Source organism: Gopherus flavomarginatus, chromosome 6 (genome assembly GCF_025201925.1).
Source record: "Gopherus flavomarginatus isolate rGopFla2 chromosome 6, rGopFla2.mat.asm, whole genome shotgun sequence".
In the NCBI taxonomy this organism is placed as follows: Eukaryota; Metazoa; Chordata; order Testudines; family Testudinidae; genus Gopherus; species Gopherus flavomarginatus.
In genome coordinates, this window is record NC_066622.1 from 96,199,459 (window position 1) to 96,221,083 (window position 21,625).

At 41.8% G+C, this 21,625-nt stretch overlaps 1 pseudogene; it reads right to left on the reverse strand.

Moving 5' to 3' along the window:
- Positions 1-1,556: 1,556 nt before the first annotated feature.
- LOC127054520 (broad substrate specificity ATP-binding cassette transporter ABCG2-like) lies at positions 1,557-21,281 on the reverse strand (annotated as a pseudogene).
- Positions 21,282-21,625: the final 344 nt, after the last annotated feature.

A 21,625-nucleotide genomic window follows, 5' to 3' on the forward strand; every position in this document is an offset into this window, starting at 1 on the left:
ACAGAGTGAGTACTTATGTGGAAGAGTTCAAATGGAAAACTGTTCCTTGGAGCTCATTGATGGTCAGGGCTGTCATAAACAGATAGCTAAGGGTTAATGTCTCTTTCACCTGAAAAAAAAGTAACCTGAAGCACCTGACCAGAGGACCAATCAGGAAACAGGATTTTTTTCAACTCTGGGTGGAGGGAAGTTTGTGTCTGAGTTCTTTGTCTTCTGCCTGAATCTCACTCAGCTATGAGGAGGATTTTTCTATTTCCTGCTTTCTAATCTTCTGTTTCCCAGTTGTAAGTACCAAAGATCAGATAGGGGATTTTTATGTTCTTTTGTATTTACATGTCTATAGTTGCTGGAGTGCTTTAAATTGTATTCTTTTTGAATAAGGCTGTTTATTCAATATTTCTTTTAAGCAATTGACCCTGTATTTGTCACCTTAATACAGAGAGACCATTTGTATGTATTTTTCTTTCTTTTTTATATAAAGCTTTCTTTTAAGACCTGTTGGAGTTTTTCTTTAGTGAGGAACTTCAGGGAAATTGAGTCTGTACTCACCAGGGAATTGGTGGGAGCAAGAAGTCAGAGGGAAAACTGTGTGTGTTAGATTTACTAGCCTGACTTTGCATTCCCTCTGGGTGAAGAGGGAAGTGCTTTTGTTTCCAGGACTGGAATTAGAGAGGGTGGACTCCCTCTGCTTAGATTCACGGAAGTTGCTTCTGTGTATCTCTCCAGGAGCACCTGGAGGGGGGAAGGGAAAAGAGTTATTTCCCTTTGTTGTGAGACTCAAGGGATTTGGGTCTTGGGGTCCCCAGGGAAGGTTTTTGTGGGGACCAGAGTGCCCCAAAACACTCTAATTTTTTGGGTGGTGGCAGCAGTACCAGGTCCAAGCTGGTAACTAAGCTTGGAGGTTTTTCATGCTAACCCCCATATTTTGGATGCTAAGGTCCAAATCTGGGACTAGGTTACTGACAAGGGCCTAAAATAGGAAACATATGTTTAAAAAAACTAATCTGTTAGAAACTGGCAGATGAAGAAATTATACAGCAAGAACAGCAGTGCCTCCCCAGAAACATGGAATGTTCCATTTTGACAGGGGTCACTTCTCAACCTTTTCCATACTGTATTCAGAGATTTGGGAAATGCAGCATGACCATGATGCCCTGACACAATTTTGGCAATGGTTCTTGACCTATTCCGTATCGTGACCACCCTCTGTTCAGCAATTTAGGAAGTGCAGTGTGGCCATGATGCCTGACACTTATTCATGACCCCTGGTTGTGAACCCTGGAATTATGAGAATCAAAGATAATTAATTATGGGCTAATTATCAAATGAATCTGCCCTGTAGCTTTTAAAACATATGTCCCTCTCTTTCATCAGGCGTTTCAAGGTAGACACGCATCTGGGCTCCTCTTGTCTTTGGCTAGCACTGGAGAGACTCCTTGGTGCCAGGATGTTTGGAGTGGAGTTAGGACAGGAGAGGGAAGAGGGAGGGGATGAGATTCTCATAAAAACAAAGCCTCAAACAGCAGAAAAAATAGCAGAACATGGGGAAGAGATTCCTAAGTCTGAATGGGGAAAAAAGAACAAAACATTCAGCTAAAGGCTTTTCTTCTGCAAATCTCATTGTAAACATATATGGAAATGTTTATTCTTAGCCCTCAGAAGCAGGAATTTAATCAATCTTCATTGAAAAGAAGATAATGATTTGTTTTACAGCATCAATATTGGATGCTGCCAGTAAATGGTGCTGTAGTTTCTATAAGAATTATATTTAGGGCAGACTTCATATAAACTGTGTTTTATTATAAGAATACAGTAAAGCTCATGTTCTGGCATGGTTTGTGAATGTGCATGTGTGCTTATTGTTTCCTTTACTTCTGATTAGTATCATTATATGTGACAAAGCACAGTACCAACTTTACAGAGTGAGAGACAGAAATGCAGATTTACAGATGTTGTCAGTCAGACAAATACAGACAGTCGGCATTTTCTTGGTCAGACAGAGGTGGGCTTCTAGGACTTCTTCAGAAGACATGTGAAGACGACAGTCTACCAACATAGACTGGATGATATTTTTGATTAGTACATGGTAGTATCAGGTGATTCTATTCTGTCTTTGGCTAAGAGCTTGTGAACAATCCGAGACATGAGAAGTGAGATGGCAAACAGGCTTGAGGGATTTTGTACAATCGGGGATGAAGTTCACTTTACTTTTGAACCTTCCGTTTTGCACTTTGCCAAATCTTCCACATAAGGGCTGTGACTCACATTCATTCCATAAAGGAAGATGCTGACCCATTTGATCCAGGACAGCCAACTCAGCATGCAGTTCAGGTTTACAAGGAACCCACCAAAGACCTGTAGGAGACAGTGCAAAAAAACAATGCAGACCACGTTATAAACGATATGCTTGTCTTCTGTCCCTCAAAGTGCTTGGGAGTTGTTCCTCAGTACCAGACACCTTGAGCCAAATAGTGGCCCTCATTCATGAAAGGGAGAATAGGGAAATTTATCAGATATATGGTGTTCCTATCCACTGTATTCTGAGTAGGAAAATAACAATGCTAAGGATGTTTCTCCAGTTTCTGTGTTGTTAAAAATAATCTAATTTAAGATTACTAGTATATTTATTAGCTAAAAATTGTTTTGTAAAATATTTTTTCAGACTATTTGGCCCTAAAGTTTACTAGGACTTCCTAATACTAGTAGCTTTCATTTAAAATGATTAGCTTAGAACAGTGGCTAATGTAACTACTTTTTCATTTTAGGCACCTCTAGTAGCTACATGTTGTTTGTATTGTGCAGTGTATTACAGTAAAAAATACAAAGCCTATTAAAGCCTGGACTGAAGCCTCTTCTAATCATACATCCCAGTGGGGAGGATAATGTACCATTCCATATTTTTCATACAATATGTGTGAGAAGTTAAAAAGTCTGTAATGTTTTCCATTATTAAATTGCTTTACAAATATTTAATAAACAGATCTCAAACCACCCATTTGAAATAGGTAAGGATTAACCTCATTTACAAGTGGAAAAACTGAGCCAGAGACTTTGTGACTTACTAAAGATCACAGGTACAGTAATGGAATGTTAAACTGCATTATACTGTTCAGAGTAGCAGCCGTGTTAGTTTGTATCTGCAAAAAGAACAAGAGTACTTGTGGCACCTTAGAGACAAACAAATTTAGTTCAGCATGAGCTTTTGTGAGTTATAGCTTACTTCTTCGGATGCATAGACTGGAACACACCTTTTCATGTTCTCTGTATGTATAAATATCTCCTGTCTGTGTGTTCCATTCTATGCATCCGAAGAAGTGAGCTATAGCTCACGAAAGCTCATGCTGAAATAAATTTGTTAGTCTCTAAGGTGCCACAAGTACTCCTGTTCATTATACTGTTCAGTCACTAGGTGCCACTGCATGAAAATACCTGGCAGAGTGGTAAAGGATCTTATGATGAACACATCTGGGGTATATAATAAGCAAGCTCTGTAGCCAGTCCATATCTGGTACAGGAATGTGACATGGTGTCAGGAGTAAACTAAGAACAGAAACAGAAGAAAATAGCAACAATGTTGCAAACAGAAGGAACAAAGCAACAAAGATTGCAGGATCTCATCAACATGCCACTCTTTAATGCCCCAGAGAACTTCAGCTTTGACAGACAGACTGGAAACCATATTCTGCAAGATTTCACATTGCTATCCAGCTGCACAAAGAAACTGGAAATATACAGGTATCAAATCACCTTTATGCTATGGAGAAACAGGTAGAACATATCCTTAAATCTTTTGACTTTACTGAAGACAGTCACAAAGATGACTCTGAAAGGGCTCTGGCTATGTTTGAGACATACTTAATACCTCAGAGAAATGTTGTTTATGAAAGAGCATGTTTTCACCTGAGAATTCAAGAACCAGGAGAAAATGTTAATGTTTTATAAGAGCTCTGCATACATTGGATCTGAGGAATGCAAAGCATGAAAATACCAGAGAGAGGCTGGTTATTGGGTTAACAGAAAAAAAAACCTTTCACAGCAGCTATAGTTGAAGGCAGATTTAACCCTAGCCACAGCTATTGAAATAGCAAAACAGACTGAAATGGTGAAACAGCAAAACATAGAGAAATTTGTTTACAGTTTCTAAGCTAGTTTCAGTTTTTTCAAGTTTTTCAGACATTTGAGTGTTAAAAGTCATTACCATAAAACCCCTGAAGAAAAGAGCAAGAACTCCCAGGCGACAAATTCCAGCCTAGATGCACAGGATATGGAAAAAGTCATGTCCTAAGAGATAATGCATGTCCAGACAGATGCACACAGTGTAATACATGCAGGAAATATGGACATATTGCAGGTGTTTTGTCACACCAAAGCAATCTGGAAGTTGACTCATATTACAGACAAACAAGAGCCTTTGTTTCTGGGATCTATCACTTGTGATGACATAGATCCTGCATGCAGAGTGAAATTTAATATTTATGACAAGACTCTTGACTTTCAAACTAACTCAGGAGCCGATGATACATCATCTCAGAAGGAACTTACAGTCACCTTCAACCCCTTCTAGAGATGAAGTGACAGAACTCTGACTAGCGCTGGAGGTATTCTGAACTGCATGGTCCAGTTCACCACAGAAACAATCTACATAGACAAAAGCTATGCATTCAGTGTGCATGTGACTAAAGGATCAAACAACCTTCACAGCTGCAGTGTGGCAGCCGTGATGGGCCTAGTGAAAAATAAGAAAGAACCTGATGGAGGATTTGATGATATAGTACTTTTGAAAGGACATCCAGTACAAATCAACTTGAGGTAATACTGAACCAGACAGTGTACAAACACTATTAGCAGAGAAACCTTGAAAGAAACTAGCTGCAGGATTTATGCAAATTTAGATTACATCATTACCTGATTGTAGTGGGCTATTTTCCCAGGTATATAAAAATAATGTACTTGAAAGATATAACATGTTGCAGTATTATCGAGAAATTCAAATGTACTTTTGTTCACATCGGTATTCCAGAGCAACTAGTGACAGACAATGGACCACTGTTCACTGGAGCAGAATTTACCTGAATCCAAATGAAATATGTTATTTACTATATTACAAGTGGCTCATGTTATCCACAAGAGAATGGAAAGGCTGAGAGACCTGTACAGATAGTCAAGAAAATCCTACAGCTGAAAGATCCATTTCCTGTTCTTCTGAGTTACCGATCAACACCAATAGTGGCTACTGGATATAGTCCAGTACAACTCCTGATGGAAAAATACCTCAGAAAGACTGTTCCAGTTTTGGAAAAGAATGTATCCAAAGTGCCCAGACATGAAGAGAGTAGCCAAGTCAGATAAAAAGGCTAGAAGAGTTTATGAACACTTTTACAACAGACGTCATTCAGTTGAGAACTGCCGGATCTACAATATGGTGACTGTGTTCATGTCAAATTGAATGGAGAAAAAGGATGGACACCTCTAGCTGTTGTAAAGAAAATCCAGCACCCAGATTATATGTGATTGAGATTGGCAATGGAGAGTTCAGCAGAGACCACCAACATCTACAGTTTCTTTCCTCAGAAAGAACAATCAACAGAGCAAACGCTACAGATGACAGATGCAGAACAACAAGAAGAATACTCAGGAATTCCAAACCAGCCACAGCCTGTCATTGAAACTAACAGACAGCTAGATGACCAAGTTGTTACACATGTGGGTCATATAATTAGAATACCAATACGATACAGACACACTTAACAGACTAATACCTCCTGAACTTCAAAGACAATGAGACAGTGTAAATATTGTAAATGGTAGGAATATAGAACTTAAAGGGGGAGATGTACTGGAATGCTAAACTGTATTATGCTGTTCATACACTAGGTGGTGTTGTGTACAAAATACAGTAGAACCTTATTTATCGGACCTGCATTATCTGGCTCTCCATATTAACTCAACAACCAGTACACGCACGTCCAGAAGTGGGCAGTCTCTCCTGTGGCCCTAGATGGCGCTGCAGCCTCACAATTTCCAATTCTCTGAATTATCCGAATTTTTGATTATCCAATGTGGCCCTGATCCTAATGAGATCAGATAAATGGGATTCTGCTGTACCTTATTTACACTAACCTCAGCCATACCTGGCAAAGTGGTAAAGGATCTTATGATGATCACATCTGGTGTGTATAAGCAAGCTGTAGTAGCCAGTCCATATCTGGTACAGGAACGTGACAGGTGCAGAGGCAGGATTAGAATTCAGGCATTGCTGACTGCCTGTCTTGTGCTCAGAGCAGACCAGACCTTTCCCCTTAGACCAGATGTACTAATAACATATTGTTTATAGCTACAGTTGCTCTGTATCTTGCTTTCCTATGTCATAAATACTCCTGATTTTTTAAAAATGCACCTTCCCTGACCATTCCAGTAGGGACCCAAACCAAAGCCTCAGATCTGAGCATCCCTTCAATTTGGGATATTTGAACTGAATGTTGAGATTTAGGCCCATCTCTGATTCCAGTAGACTCTATACATCCTGCAAGGCTGCTCTTGAGTGGATAAAAAGTTCTCACCATCATGAAGACGAAGGGCAGGGCAAATAAGACATTAGCAATGGTGAAGGTGCTGATGCTGGTGCTCACCAGGAAGGCCATGCTCGTGGCTGCCAGATTTGTCAGGCTGAGGGAAAGACCATACAGGAAGAAAGATCCTGCATCCTGTTTCAGACCTGTGTATGATGACAGAGAGAAAATGACTCAGTACTGTGAGAAGGTCTGGATCCATAACAGGCATTGCCATGGAATTGCTACAGTAAAGGTGGTTCCCAGTACAAGACTCCAACTTGGTATTTTCACGAATTAAAGGCGTAATAACAAGCACTGTGGTGCATGTTTTCAGTGCTGGATCCATAGAGTATCCTTCCAGGACAATGTTGTGAGAAATCTGCCATGACTAAATTTTAGTTTGTATTTTGGGTATGGTTATGACAAAGATCATTGGGTCCATGAGGAATTTGCAGGGTGGGGCTGTGAGTGCCAGATTTACCACTAAAGAGCTGCTAGAGAGTGCACCTCGCAACACGTTTTTATTTACTGGAAAGCTATGCCTGTTTTCATCCTAGTGTATATAATCATACTAAAATTAACAGTTTGGTTGCATGGGTTTGTTTAACTCTTCACATGTCTCAAAAATTGAGACCATCCGATTGGTTTTCCTGCACTATTACCTAAGCTCTGGGGGAACTTAGAAGGCCACACTGCCGGAGTCCTGTCCGGAACTGATACAGCACTGTTTTGTGAAAACTCAACCAACTGGAGTCAGAGCTAGTGGTATACTAGAAATAAGATGATTTTGTGTGTGGGTGTCTTATTGGGGGGGGGGGGGAGAAAAAATGATGAACAGAAGCACCCTGGGAAGTTCTATACAAAGTTTGTACATAAGGAGAGAATTTTTTACCTCTGATTATGAGCAATGTAATATAACTGCACAAATTAATAACAAAGCACAGTCACCACAGAAATCTGTGCAATGACATTTCATTCTTGCCAGAGTTTGATATTACTCCCAAAGTTTTTGTGGCATTTTCCCATGGTGATTTTTGTCCTGAATCTCTTCCTCAAAGAGTTGCTGAGCTAAAAGAAATTCAGTACTTACCCATCATGAAGTACTATACGCCAGAGAACATCAACAAGAGGATGATATGATTGGGAATCAGATCAGCAAACACCTTGGTCAGAAAATATGCTGAGGTCCTGTAGTATCCCCTAGAGCTCTCGTGACTGGAAAAATGTATGCAATAAATAAAAACATTGAAAATCAAAGTAGCTACTTCATATATTTATATTTAACTCTATAACCATGTTAGCGTTTCAGTCCTTTCCTTACTCCTGTCTCCCTCAATTTCATCAGAACTTTCTTCATCTCCAAATAGATATGCCATTAAATAATTAGTAAGCACAACAGCCTGAAGAAAAACTATCCCCTTCATCTTCATCTTTGATACACCTCTCTCATTTACCCTTACTTTCTGAAACATATACATTGAGCTTTATCTTCTACTATTTCTGCCTCCTGTTTCTTCCTGGTCTGTAAATCTTCCTATCACATCTAAAACATCACCCACAGATGATGCTATCCTGACTTCTCCTCTGATGAAACTCTCCTCCATGCCTCTATCTCCTCTTGTCTTACTGCTTGTAACTTCCTCCTTCAGTGGTCTTCCTCTGACCCAAATTTCAATTTGTCCAAAATGTGGTGGCCAGTCTCTTCATCCATATCTAGAAATGTGAAAACATCAGAAATCTTCTCCAGCTCCAAGTGTCCTGTCTGCTTCAGAATCCAGTAATACAATTTCCCCTATCCAAGGCAGGGCTCTATCTTACTTTCATTGATTGCAAATGATATAGGATTATACCTTAAATTCTTAGATGAACTTGCCCAAAATACACACACATACACATACTCTATTTTTTTTCCTTCAAAGTAATCTTTCCCTTTTCTGTAACCAGTCCTCGCTCTCTTCAAATATCCAATTCCTTTCTTTCCCCCCTCGTGGTTTCTCCAGAGTAGGATGTAGAAACTGCACCTTTCCAGTATTTAGTCTTTTCTTTCTGAAATGTGTCCATTCACTTCTCTCTACTGTTACTCTGCCATGTCTGTAGATGCTACTTGCATGCTATATTGTGACTGACCGAACAGTGTCCTTATATTTGTATGTATATATTTCAATTGTCTATGATTGTATTTGTTTTGAAATAATACTGAGCATTTTAATGTTGGGAGCTGAGCCAGACTTTCTCAGATCCATGATCTGCTGGCCATTTCTAAGGTTCAGCTGGACCTAAATTCTGTGGTAAGGCATCCTTATTTCTGAGGTGTTCCGGTGTGGAAATCTGGAAATTCTGTGGCAAGGTTTAGAAAAAGTGCACACTTTTTTTAAATGAGTGAAACCTGAAAACGAATAATACAATCTATTCATTATTCCTATGTCATTTTCATTTTGATGTCAAAATCAAGTCATTTCACACTGTCCCAGATTTTTAGTTTTTAAGGTGCTGCTGATTTTGGTATTGAAAATGCATAACTGTTGTAAAAGCCTGTTGGGGAAGCTGAAGATTTTGGTAACGGGACAGGGAACAGATGGGGCTGTTGGCATCTTGGGAAGGCATTGGAGAGTTTGGAATCTGACATCTACAACGCATCTGAGGCTTTTGGCATTGGGAGTGGGGATGCATTGTCTCTTTCCCTTCCTTTTTTAGACAGATGTGGACATGATTTTAAATTTTGGGAGGGCTTGATTATTGGAGCACAATTCTGTGGTGGTGTATAGATCTGCAGCAAACTCTGCAGCCACAGCCAGTTTATGCCTGTTTCCAGCATTTTGATTTGAAGGCGTCTTAGAGTCACTCACATGAAGAGTTTTCTCTCATTGATTAAGAGCTCCACTGCAGACAGATTCCCAAAGATCTGATTAATGACCAGGAAGAAGAAAGCTCCCAACCTGCAGAGAAGGGAGGAAAAGGAAAAGAGATTTATTTGGAGTTCTCTGCTGGACTTGTACACAAAGGGCAGAGAGTTCTCTCATGCTTTATACTGCTCTCACATTACACTGCCTTGGAAGTTAGGTTTGGGAATCAGATCCTCACCAAGGTAAGTATTCAAAATTTTGGAGTCTGTCACTGTCTTTGCTACTGGGAATATTCTCTGATGTCTTCAGCAGATTTTGGTTCCATATAAGGTTCCCTCTCCAAACCCCTTGGGTGCCCCAGGATATTATGCTCACTTGGGCTACTTGAAAGGAACTTGTCTGCATCTCTTCATTCCTTCTGTAAGTGTGTTACTCCTTTCATCTATCCATCCGTCCTCCCTCATACTGCCAGCTGGAGGAAGGGAGTAAAGATTCTGTTCTTCCTCTCACCTGTTGTGAAAGGCTTCAGGTAGAGTGGCAGGTACTTGGTAGAAAATGAGCCCCACCAACACAGAGAAGAAGGTGCCTAAAAGGAACTGACCAATGGATGTCTGAGGATTCCTCAGGATGTTCTTCACATTGCGATTACTCACAACATACAGCTAAGGGAACATACACAAATACATAATTTATACATACAGAAATTAAATCTCCTCCTTGAAATATCCCAGGCCAGTCCACTGGACTTGATTTTTTATTGAGGATTCTTTACAACCCTGATTTGAGTCCTGATTTCCCCTTTGTTTTTTCCTCTGCTTTCTCCATGCTCAAAACTGCATGTTGCAGCTACCTGCTACCCTAGCAAAAGAAACGAGCTGAAAGTCCCTTTCAACTGCACTCTTCACAGGGATTTCTCTTGAGTGAAATGATGCTCAACCTCACCCCCCAGATACTGAGCAAGACTGAGCCCTCCCAAGATGTGCCTGCTCTAATTGATTGGGGCTATGACCCGTACCCACACATCATGCATGGCAGGTGCATAGCAATATCCACAAGACAACAGCCTCAGACTGGTGTGATATGAATTCTTTGAAACCAAGTAGTGGGGATTTCCCAGGCTCCCATTGAGGATTATGTGCAAGCTGTAGCTAGGGAGCCTGCCTCTAGTGGAGAATATAAGCTGGAAAAGTTTAGCATCAATCTCATTTTCATAAAGATGGCTTCTAAACTAGACACAGGCAAATGTCAGAGAAAGTCTCTCCATTGCCTGCAACAATTGTCCTTTCACCTTTACTCTGGGACAATCGCAACCCACTTAACCCCCTAGAGCATATATGTTTTACTTATGTATCTTCACATATTTATTCTTATTTAAATATACTTCAGTCATCTTCAGTAATAGTTCAGTGCACTACAGCAACTGTAAACAGCAGTATTCTGGATAATTACTGTAGAATACGGTAAATTTTTTTTAAGGTATCTGACTTCTAATACTTAATTTTCTGATAGACATTTAAACTGTCCTCCTTCCTCGTAGATACGTCATTTTGGTGGGATATGTGTAAAGCTTAGGAATTGGGTACGTTTGTGCATGCCAGAGAACATTGCCTTATTTTCAAAGACTGTAATAGCAGTAGAATGAGCTCTGAAACGCTTATCATTTGTTCACATATTTGCTTGCACAGAATTATATTTGGAGTCAGAGAGAGACTGTATGTTTGATTTTTCTCATGATATAAAAAAATTACCATGCTCTCAGTGGTGCATTCTTGACAACTCCCGGCTGCCTATGCCTGAGATGGAAGTCATGGTCGTAGGTAAATGTTCACTTTCTGATTTTTGTTTCAATCTTCCCCTTTTCCTTGCCCTCCTCTCATCCACTCAGTGTGCTGGGTGACTTTGTAAGATCAGTAACGTTAAACATAAACCCCATCAATACAGAGGGCCAGATCCCTAGATGGTGTAAATCAGTGCAGTGGCCTTGACTTTAATGAAGCGATGCCAATTTACACCAGCAGAGGGTCTGATTCATGTTGTATAATGTAATTTACATATCTCAGAAAAAGTTTATTCTCTTCTGTCCATTACATAATTTTTAAGGAAAGTTTTCAATTTACCTGCCTTAAATTGTTCCTTAATGTCACAGTTTATTTTGAATGGAGGACTATAGAAATCCTTCCCAAGCATGACAGCAAAAGTAGCTGCTTTTTCACTGTACACCACAGGCTCAAATTACTGAAGGAGACCCTTCTGAGGTGAGTAGCTGAGGATGTGCTTTCCTACAGGAAGAGCAGGGTTAGGCTCCTCATTAAGGGAGAAATTCAACTCTGTGGCTATGGAGGTTCCCTGGCAGTGGCACCTGTGCAAGTCTGTGGCACACGGGGGTTAAATATGAGTGCACAGTGTGGTGCACAGCCCAGCTCCACTGGGTCTCCCTGCACAGCACAGTGTAAGGAGGAGTAGATCCTGAGGATCCACTGCTGTGTTAATCCTCTGGTTTTCATTCCCTAGACCAGGGAAAACTGGGGCCTTGCAGAGCTGCTTCAGTCCAATGCCTCTACAGAGTGACCCAGTGGGCTTCTTCTCCCAACAGCCTCATGGAGATACTCAGCACACAACTTGCTAATTGGCCAGGACACAGGATCCCTGAATCTGGTCTTATGTGGTTATGAAAAATAAGAATATTTTCGTTGCTATAAGGATTTAATTGGGGTTGGTTTTGCTTTGAGCAGGGGGTTGGACTAGATGACCTCCTGAGGTCTCGTCCAACCCTGATCTTCGATGAAGTCTTAGACTCAGATGTCTCACTGGAATTGCTGCACAGTGAATAAGTCTCTTGCAGAGGACCTCATGAAACGACTGATTGCATTTTCCTCCCCTTTCCCTCACCTGGTGGAAGAATGAGGTGGAATAGGTGACTTTTGTTGGAACTGCATCGCTGAGGTGGCTCTCGAATGACTGTAGGTTTTCCAACTCTTCCTGCAGCTGCTCATAGTAGCAGGACTTGTGGTAGTAGATGGGCAGTGGATTCTTGTCACTACAAGAGCTGCATTGAGAATCGGACTCTCTCACTGAGGCTGCAGACCAAATGGGACAGCCCTAGGTCAAAACTTTCTATTCCTGCTTCAACTTTGCTTTTGAAGGATTTTGAAAGTGTTAGCCAACTCCCAGAAAAGCGACGAAGATTGCTAATAATCACACTAGCATTTTTATGGTCATCACTGCTAGTAACTTTCTGGTCATCATTTGCATACCCTTAAACACAACTGAAAAGCAAAAAGAACCACACAAATCTGCATATGAATTAGATGATGCCTTGGCAGGTCTGCTTGCTAAAGGAAAAATATAGCATAAAAATGTTACGCTGAAATTGCATCTGCATATGCGTAACACTGGCAAGTGACTGAGGTAGAAGGGAATTAGCATCATGCGTGAACAAGAATTATTTTGAGGAGAATCCAGTGTGTTGTGTTTAGACTCTGAGCTAAATGTTGGAATGGGCACTGCAGAAGTTTGGCTACCTCTGTTTTACAATTCCTATATATTTTTTGTTGAAGTGGATTTGCAAGACATTGTCCTAGCTGCTGCCTCACCACCACTTCTTTCTTTCTCAGCCAATATAATTTTACAGCACTCACCTAACTCTGGACTAGGCTGGGACTGCATGATCTCTCCACCAATGACATACAGGAGGAAGTCCAAAGGATTGTTAAATGCTTCACACTGGTAACCTGAAACACACCATATCACAAGAGAAAATCAAAGCTAACCCCACACACAACTAGCAGTGTGAGAAAATGACAAAATCTCTGTGCTAAATATCATCTAAAATACCATATTTAGTTTCAGGACATTTTGTGGCACAGAAGTTTTCCTTTTTGACATTTTGGAAGTTTTCCTTTTTGACATTTAATTGCAACTGTTGCAATTAAAACCTGTGAAAATCTGAGTTCACACTTTTAATATGATAATTTGTCTTGATGCAATTAAAAATGTTGAGATTTTCAATGAACCTATTTTCACTCAAAAATGCTTCTAATACTGAATGCAAAAAATGTAAAATTACATCAAGTAGGACTTTAAAAAAATTAAGAAAATGCAAAAACCTTTCATTTCAAGGGTTTTGAATTACATCACAAACATTTTGTATTGCCCCATACCCAGCCTTCCCAGAGAGCCAAAGAGCTGTTCAGACTAACCAACCAACCTACCTCATGTCAAACTAGTGCCTCCTCAGCAACCAATAATTACCTTAGCCAAACCAGCCTTCTCTTAAAATACATCAACCAGCCTGCCCCTCTGGCAGATCAGTCTTTCACAACCAATTTCACTCCTAAACCAACTTATTAGTCGACACAATATCTCACAAAGGAAACTGAAATAAACCTCTTGTTTCTTTTAAATGGACCTGTATGCCTTCCTCATGCATCATGCTTCTGTACATCCTTTAATCTTGTGTGAACTGAACTCCTTTTGGGGCCCAGCTACACTACTTCTTGGATCAATTAAAAAGATGTTGCTGTGCATTGATGCCCGTCATTCCTCTTCCTCAGGATGCATGTGGCACCTCTGTAGGCAGCACTTTCTTATGTTTTCCTCATCTGCTTCCCCACTTAATCTACTGACTCTTAAATACACCCAGTCCCTGCTGTCTTTGTGAATTAGAGTCCTGGACAAAGAGTTAAATATAGCTCTTTTGCATGGGCAGTGCAAAGCACAACCATGAAGCAATTAAGTTGGCCTTTGCACACTGTGAGTCTGCTGATGCAGTTAAGATTTGAATCAAAGCAGTTTTCTGTGGTGTCCTTGAATAGTGAACTGCTTGTCTGTCTGTCCAAGGTTCTTCTAGTGCATCCTTTTATTAGCACTAGGTTTGTGCACCTAGAAACTTTGACTGCTACTCTTAAGGCTCCATTTAAAAAAATCCCATGTGTAGCTGCCCTGTAGCAGTAGGAAATATAATTCTCATCCTGCCACAGTCTCAACCCCTATCTATACTGTTGAAATAACCAGTGGACTCTTTAGCTGGTCCTGCATAAATTATTTCTCCCTTGTTCATCAGCGTTAGATGATCAAGCAGACGGAAGATGGAATAACGTGACTGGTGAATAGAGAAAATCACAGTTCTTCCTTTCCTGGAGAGTCTGCAAAACAGAAGAAGCACGTGGTGAATATCACAGTCCCAAGCCAGCTAGAATTTAGGCCTTAATGGAGCAGAGCATGAGAAACAGAGAATGGCTCACTGATGCAGCAGCTGAATGATGGAATTAGCTGTGTTGGCATCCAGTCCCATAGTTGGCTCATCCAGGAATACCAGTGAAGGTGCAGTGATTAGCTCCATGCCAATGCTGCACCTCTTCTTCTCACCCCCTGAGACACCACGCAAGAACTCAGTGCCAATCTGATACCACAGAGAAAAAAAAAGGAAGCAAAGAACCTCGGAGAGGAGGCAGATGAGTTTAAATGCAGGCCGTAATGAGTGGGATGATCTGAGATGGACACAAATGGTAAACATATAGCTGGGGTGCTCCTGGTCCTTTCAGTCATCTTCCCACATTTTAACAGGGAGAGCTGTATCCTCTCCTGTGTCCCCTCATTCTGAGCTCCAGAAGCCATGCTGGTTTCTCCTTATCATATCATGTTCACTAGATGTATTATAATTCCATTTGTTATTATTTCAAGCAATTCGCTTGGCATTGAAATAATCCTTACAGGTCTGTATTTCCCAGGATCAGGATCACCCTAGCCAGGAGCCAAACTAGAAACAAAGAAGTTGTGGTTCTCATACAAGAGCTGCCCATAAACCAAAGAGCCCACCTCTAAGCTCTGTGAGCCTTACAAGAGCATAGCATTGCTCTCTTACCGGACCTGCCCCACTCCCCTCTCATCTCCATGTCTCCTTCCCCTTAGAGGGAGGTAGGAAGAGAGAGAAATGGCAGAAGAGCCCTGCATCTCCAATGTGTAACCCATTCTAGGAGATTGTGGGACTTTGTCCGTCTCAATGGCTGGCCCATATGAAACATTTGAACCTGCTTCCAGATGACAGACTCAGTCCTTTTGCTCAGGCGGTAAAACGTCATGGTTTCAGCATTGAAAGTCTCAGATTGAAACCGTGCTGTTGGCCGAAGCAGGGTTGGATGTACAGTACATGCAAAGCTGCAAAAGCGAACACCTGTGTGTGCTCTGTTCACCCTGTGCATACAGAGGATAGAATCTATACATGCAACTCAAATCACACACCTCTGTCACACCAAATAACACACCTCTGTCGCACCAAATCACACACCTCTGTCACTGTTAGTGTGCGAAAAGGGTCCTATCAGGTACTTGTGCACAAACATAAGGAGGCTATTGCTTTAAATGAGGGGTATTGTCACCGTGTGAGTACATGTGCCACCTCTACCTTGTTTTAATAAAGAGATAGGACAGTAACCTTGGTGTCAGCACACTCCTGTAGCCCTAGCTCCTGTATCACTGCATCGACCTTCAGCTGCTTTTCTGCTTCACTGTTCTGGCCTTGTGGGAGGCGCAAGCTGGCAGAGAACTGAAGGTTCTCATGGACAGTGAGTGTTCCCATCAGAATATCCTCCTGTGGCAGCACAAAACAATGGAAAACACTTGCTTTAAGAAGAAAAATCAGCCAGTGCTTTGAGAGAAAAAATCTCCACAGTGGGTCCTAGTACCACCAACACTGTTCTAATAATGTGAAGTCCTTACAGATAGACCGTACCCAAAGAGGATTCTTGGCAAGAGGAATACAGAGGTCTAATGGCTTCCATAGAGTTCTCAATGGGAGAAGGAGACAGAGACTTGTAGTCTCTTGAGGAAAAGATAATGCTTCAAATGGAGAAAATGCCTATGATGACAGAGTCATGTGGTTATGGCTGAGTGAAGTGATATTTCAGGATCCTAAATGGATATTCTGCTGTAGCCATAAGGAATACACATATGTGATTAACTAACATCATGAGACCTTGCCACTGCGTGTCCTGGGCATTTCAGGCTCAGCATACTATTCTAGTGAAAAATCAGATAGGCCTGTGCACAAACTGGCGCCATGGGTTCTGCCCTAACTCACCTGTACTATGTAGGCCGAGCATAGGTGAAACCATGAATTTGCTGACTTCCTATCCATGAAGATTTGTCCACTTCTAAGCCCCCTCGGGTCTTTCCACCCCGCAAGTACATCAAGGAGTCTGAAGAAAATAGGGTGACTTTTCACACAGTTTCTCAGTACAGGGCTTCTCCCTATATCACTCCAACCTATGGACCCTTCCAACCCAGTCCTGCATGCACTCTCCAAGTTCATTCAGCTTTGGATTTCCCAACACTGCTCTACTAAAGTAACTAAGTGTGACAGTGTACCCCATAAGGCTTTATGGGGGGTGCTTATAAATGTATGTACGATATAACTGGAATAGGGTTTTGCTATATATGCCATGTAACATATCTATGTAAAGGTTATGTTCATCCTAGTTGTATGCAGGCACCATTTATGTGTTCAGAGTTATGAACATTGGCTGTATAATTGCTTGATTTCTAAGAAGCCTTAGTTAAAACATTTGGTCACTTCTTGGGAAAGGAATGTGCAAATTAAGTGTTCAATCCAGAAGCACTTAACAGACAAAAGAGCTTGGAAGGCTCCAATCCACATAAGAAGTCTTCCTGGAGACATACAAGATACCATTTATAAACTGGCTTCTGCCTGTAAAGACTGAGTCATGCATGGACATGTGACTTGCCCAGGTGACTCCAGAACTCCATCTTGGAGCTGGACTTTGGATAGGAGTGAGGAAGGGGGTCTTCACCCACAAGAGAGAGCCTATGTAAACCAGTGAGAGACCCCTCCATTTTGGTCTTGAGATGGCTAAAGAAGGAGCCTCTCCATCACCCCCCGCCCCAGGATACTTAAAGGAAACTGGAACAAAGTACAGTAACTACAAGGGGTGTGAGTGATTGCTGGACCCCAGGCTAAAAGGAGATTAGTCTGTAAAAGGGAGCATTCTGAAACTGGTGAGGATCTGATCTGTATTTAGTTTCATTAGACATAAATTTGCGCATTTTATTTTATATTGCTTGGTAACTTACTTTGTTCTGTCTGTTACTACTTGGAACCACTTAAATCCTACTGTCTGTATTTAATAAAATCACTTTTTACTTTTTAATTAACTCAGAGTATGTATTAATACCTGGAGGAGCAAACAACTGTGCATATCTCTCTATCAGTGTTATAGAGGGCGAACAATTTATGAGTTTATCCTGCATAAGATTTATACAGGGTAAAATGGATTTATTTGGGTTTAGACCCCATTGGGAGTTGGGCATCTGGGTGCTAAAGACAAGTACAATTCTGTGAGCTGTTTTCAGGTAAACCTGCAGCTTTGGGGCAGGTGATTCAGACTCTGGGTCTTTGTTGAAGTAGACAAGAGTGTCTGGCTCGGCAAGACAGGGTGCTGAGGTCCCGAGCTGACAGGGAAAATGGACAGAAGTAGTCTTGGCACATCGGTTGGCAGCTCCCAAGGGGGTTTCTGTGATCCAACCCATCACACTAAGCAATTGCTTTCAGGAATCAATTTTGTCCTAGAGGTATTGCTGTTTCCTGGGGTGAGAGAGAAATGAATCCCAGTATTCACACTATGGCCTGCCAATGTACCTGAACCCAAAGCTGCAGATACCAACCCACCCTGGGGTGGGTGGGGATTGAATCTCAGCCTTTTTTCCTTCTTTGCAGTAGAAGAGACATCAAAAGTGACGTAAAAGGCATTAATTTACACAGCTACACTTACGAGGTTTTGCCACTTCCGGCTGGTCCTAAAATGGCATTCATTCCAAGCTTCATAATGCCACTGTGAAAAGAAGACGTATTATAAACTGTTTAGGAAATGATTTCACATGACAAGAAATGCAGAGTAGGCAAGCGAGGTAAGTGAAAGCAAGAGGCCGTTATTGGCTGAAAAGGGAATGAGACACAAAACAGCTTTTATGATAGAGTGTGTGCTATTTGTGAAAAGTAATCTCCAGGATTGGCCTGGGCACAAATGGCTGCCCATGCTGTGTGATGTGAACTTAGCTGTTCTCAAAGCCAGTACAGACCCCCAAAGGAATGTTTGGGTCACAGTGTGACTTCTTGTGGAGCATCTGCACATGGGCACTGAGAGCTGGAGGTGGAGTTATGAATATAATCGTATGAGGTTAATTTCCAAAGAAAAGCACCCACTCAGGCCCAATCAAAATGTTGTTGCCAAGATCAGCTTCCTGGCTTGCCCTTCTGACCACATCATCTCCCGCCTCCCTTTAACTCTCTTCACAGGCTCCCCTTTCTCCACTACATCACAGAGCTCCTAATTCTTACCTTTAAGGCTGTTCACAATTTAACCCCACTTTGCCCACTTACTTTGTCTTTATAGTGTTGTCAGCTGCCCTCTTTCTTCTACTGATTATGCCAACTCTCATGGCCTATTTGTTCACTTCTCCCAAAAGCACCTTTACACTTTCTTCCATGACTCCCCTTCCCAATCTAATCCATAAAGTCACTATTCCATCCTCCTTCAGATCCCTCCTTGAGATCACTCCTACTGTGATCCTACCAAACACGGGCAGGTGATACTGAGCAGGCAGGCAGGGAACTGGGATTATTGTTACCAATATCTTCATTTAGCTCAAAATTCACCCTTTAAACAGCACAGTAGCTGAAACCCCCTTTGTGCTACTAAAATATGCATAATAATAAATGACAGTCATACTAAACATGTAGGTGTTGTGTGTTAGCTGGAATCTTGGGCTCCAGTGATTGTTCAGAGATCTTCTATATCCCAAGCAAATGTAGAGCTCATCTGCTGACGCTGGCAATTAAATGATTCACAATAGCAGCAGATACAAGGAACCGATACGAGGGGTGTTCTCTGGGAGGCATTCCAGCTCTCATAAAGTATGCACATCAGCCTGGTCAGGGTTTCAGAGCGCATCAATTAATCCCACAGTAAAGCACACACACTTGCTGCAGAATCTGCCCTTTGATACTTCTAGACTTCGGAACCCATGGCAGTGCCAGCCTCTTATGTGCTATTTCAGATTTAACACACTTACCACTTACTCTTGCAAGCCTGGGATTTGGCATCTGTAGCTTTGTGCCTTGAAGCCCCAGGAATAACTTGTGGTCACTAGCTGTCTGGTCCAATGAAGCTCTGGGAGGATAGCTGAAGAGATGTGATGGGTGATGACAGAGGGAAATGATAACAACTATAGACATGAATGTCCCTTAGCAATTGATAAATGCAGGGGTACTGGAGTCACTCCCTGATTGACAGGGCATACAGAGGGTGCATAAGGGTGTTTCGTCTTCAGATGGTTGGTGTTTGGAGGAAAGGGAGTCTTGCTCTGTTGTGCCATGAAGGAAAACCTTTGTGAAATTCCCAGTTGGCCTGCTGTCCCACAAACTAGCAGGGTCTGGCAGTGTAATACAGCCCACGGTGTTGTTTATTATTTAAGCCCCTTGTTTTAGGCACTGTACAGACATATAACAAAGAGATGGCCCTTGCCCCAAAGAGCTAGCATGCTCTGCCTCTTGAGGGAGGGGTGCCTTGTGTTCTTCATCAGTGACCCCTTCAGTCAATTAAGGATCAGCCCTGATGGGTTGATAAAGGCACCCCTTGCTCCTCAGCAGGAAGAATGAAGGGACTGGAAGATGGGGATCAATAAAACAAGGGGAAAGAGAGATTGGGTTTCTTGGGGATCAGGATATTTCTTCAGCGGTAAAATGGTGGTTCCCTCAGGATTGAGGAGCATGTATTCCTAGGACACGGTTGAATTTCTGAGCTAGCTTTGGTTGGACCAGACATGGAGAGTTCCACCTGCTTGCACTGGCCCCAGAGACATTAAAAATTTCATTTTGTTTTCAACAATAAGTTGCTCATGAAACAGTGCTATGAATGTCACTGCCCCTGTGGAAACCTGACCGGCGGTGCCTGGGGCCTGCATGGGAGGGCTGAGGGCTGGGTCTCCAGGTAAGACTGGGTTATAATAACTGGGCCAGAGAGCCTGAGCATGATCTCCCCCAAGAAGTTGAAGCTCACACAGCAGCATACATATGATCCAACAAAGCCTGGTGTGAGCACTGGCTGCCTCTTCCTTTCCAAACTGAATTGAAATCACCAGTAGTGATCTAGGAGCCACTTAGTGGTTGGGGTCCAAGCTGCCTCATCGATCACCTATCTTCCCCACTGACCCCTATTCGCTACTCTCAGAGATAGCAATGCTCCACAGAGGTGCTTCAATCAGCCTGGCTCAGCATAAGGCTCTCCCGTGTATAGGACACTGCAGGAGTACCTTATTGCCGGACATCAGGCAGAATCCAAGGTCTTTGATAAGACCTTCCTTGGTGATGGCATCTCCCTTGGACTATTGGAGAGATTGGAAAGGAGGAAGAAGAAAGAAAGAAAGAATAACTCTATAATCAACCAGAGAAGCAGACAGAATCCAAGTGAGGCCATGAAAATATTGCCATTTAGAGCACACTTAGTGTGAGTATTAATTTTTGTGCAATACTTAGTCATTGCTATGATAGGAACCATAGACAACCCTGAGACAGATAACTGATATTATTTGACAGAGCACAACTGTATCGTATAATATGGGGTGTTCAATACTTTGATATTTAAGATTTCCTAGGTCTCTATGGCCCCAGAGCCCCCTGATTCCTTATTTTGGCTATGCCTTTACAGGGAAGAACCATTCTTTACCTGACATCCCAGAGAATTTCCTTTTCTTAGGCTTCTTTTGAGAAAAATTACTTGCTGATGGAGACAAAGTAACTGATATTTTGGAAAGCCAGAGTTGGCCCAGGAACAGTCAGCTGGGTAACAGCTTCCTGAGAATCAGAGAGTTCCATCCCTGGGAGTCAAAGATCAGTTCAAATTGGAGGGGAGCGGGAATGTCCAGATGTTTCCCTTGGAATTAAAAACCTCTTCAGAAAAAAACCAACAAAACGAAAACAGAAGATTTTTTCAGGGGCCTTGCCACCAAATCTCCGTATTGCTCCGTCTCTGTTTTCTCATGTCCAATTGTTGGGAAATCTTGCTTTTATCTGTAAAACGTGCTGCAACATCTTAGTAGAGCCAAAGTCCTTCTCCACCAAACTGCAAAATAATTGTGCAGCCAATAGTACGTTCAGCAGGGTTACAAATGCTGATATCAGACTGTAAAATACAATAGGCCAGATTCTTCCCTGATGAA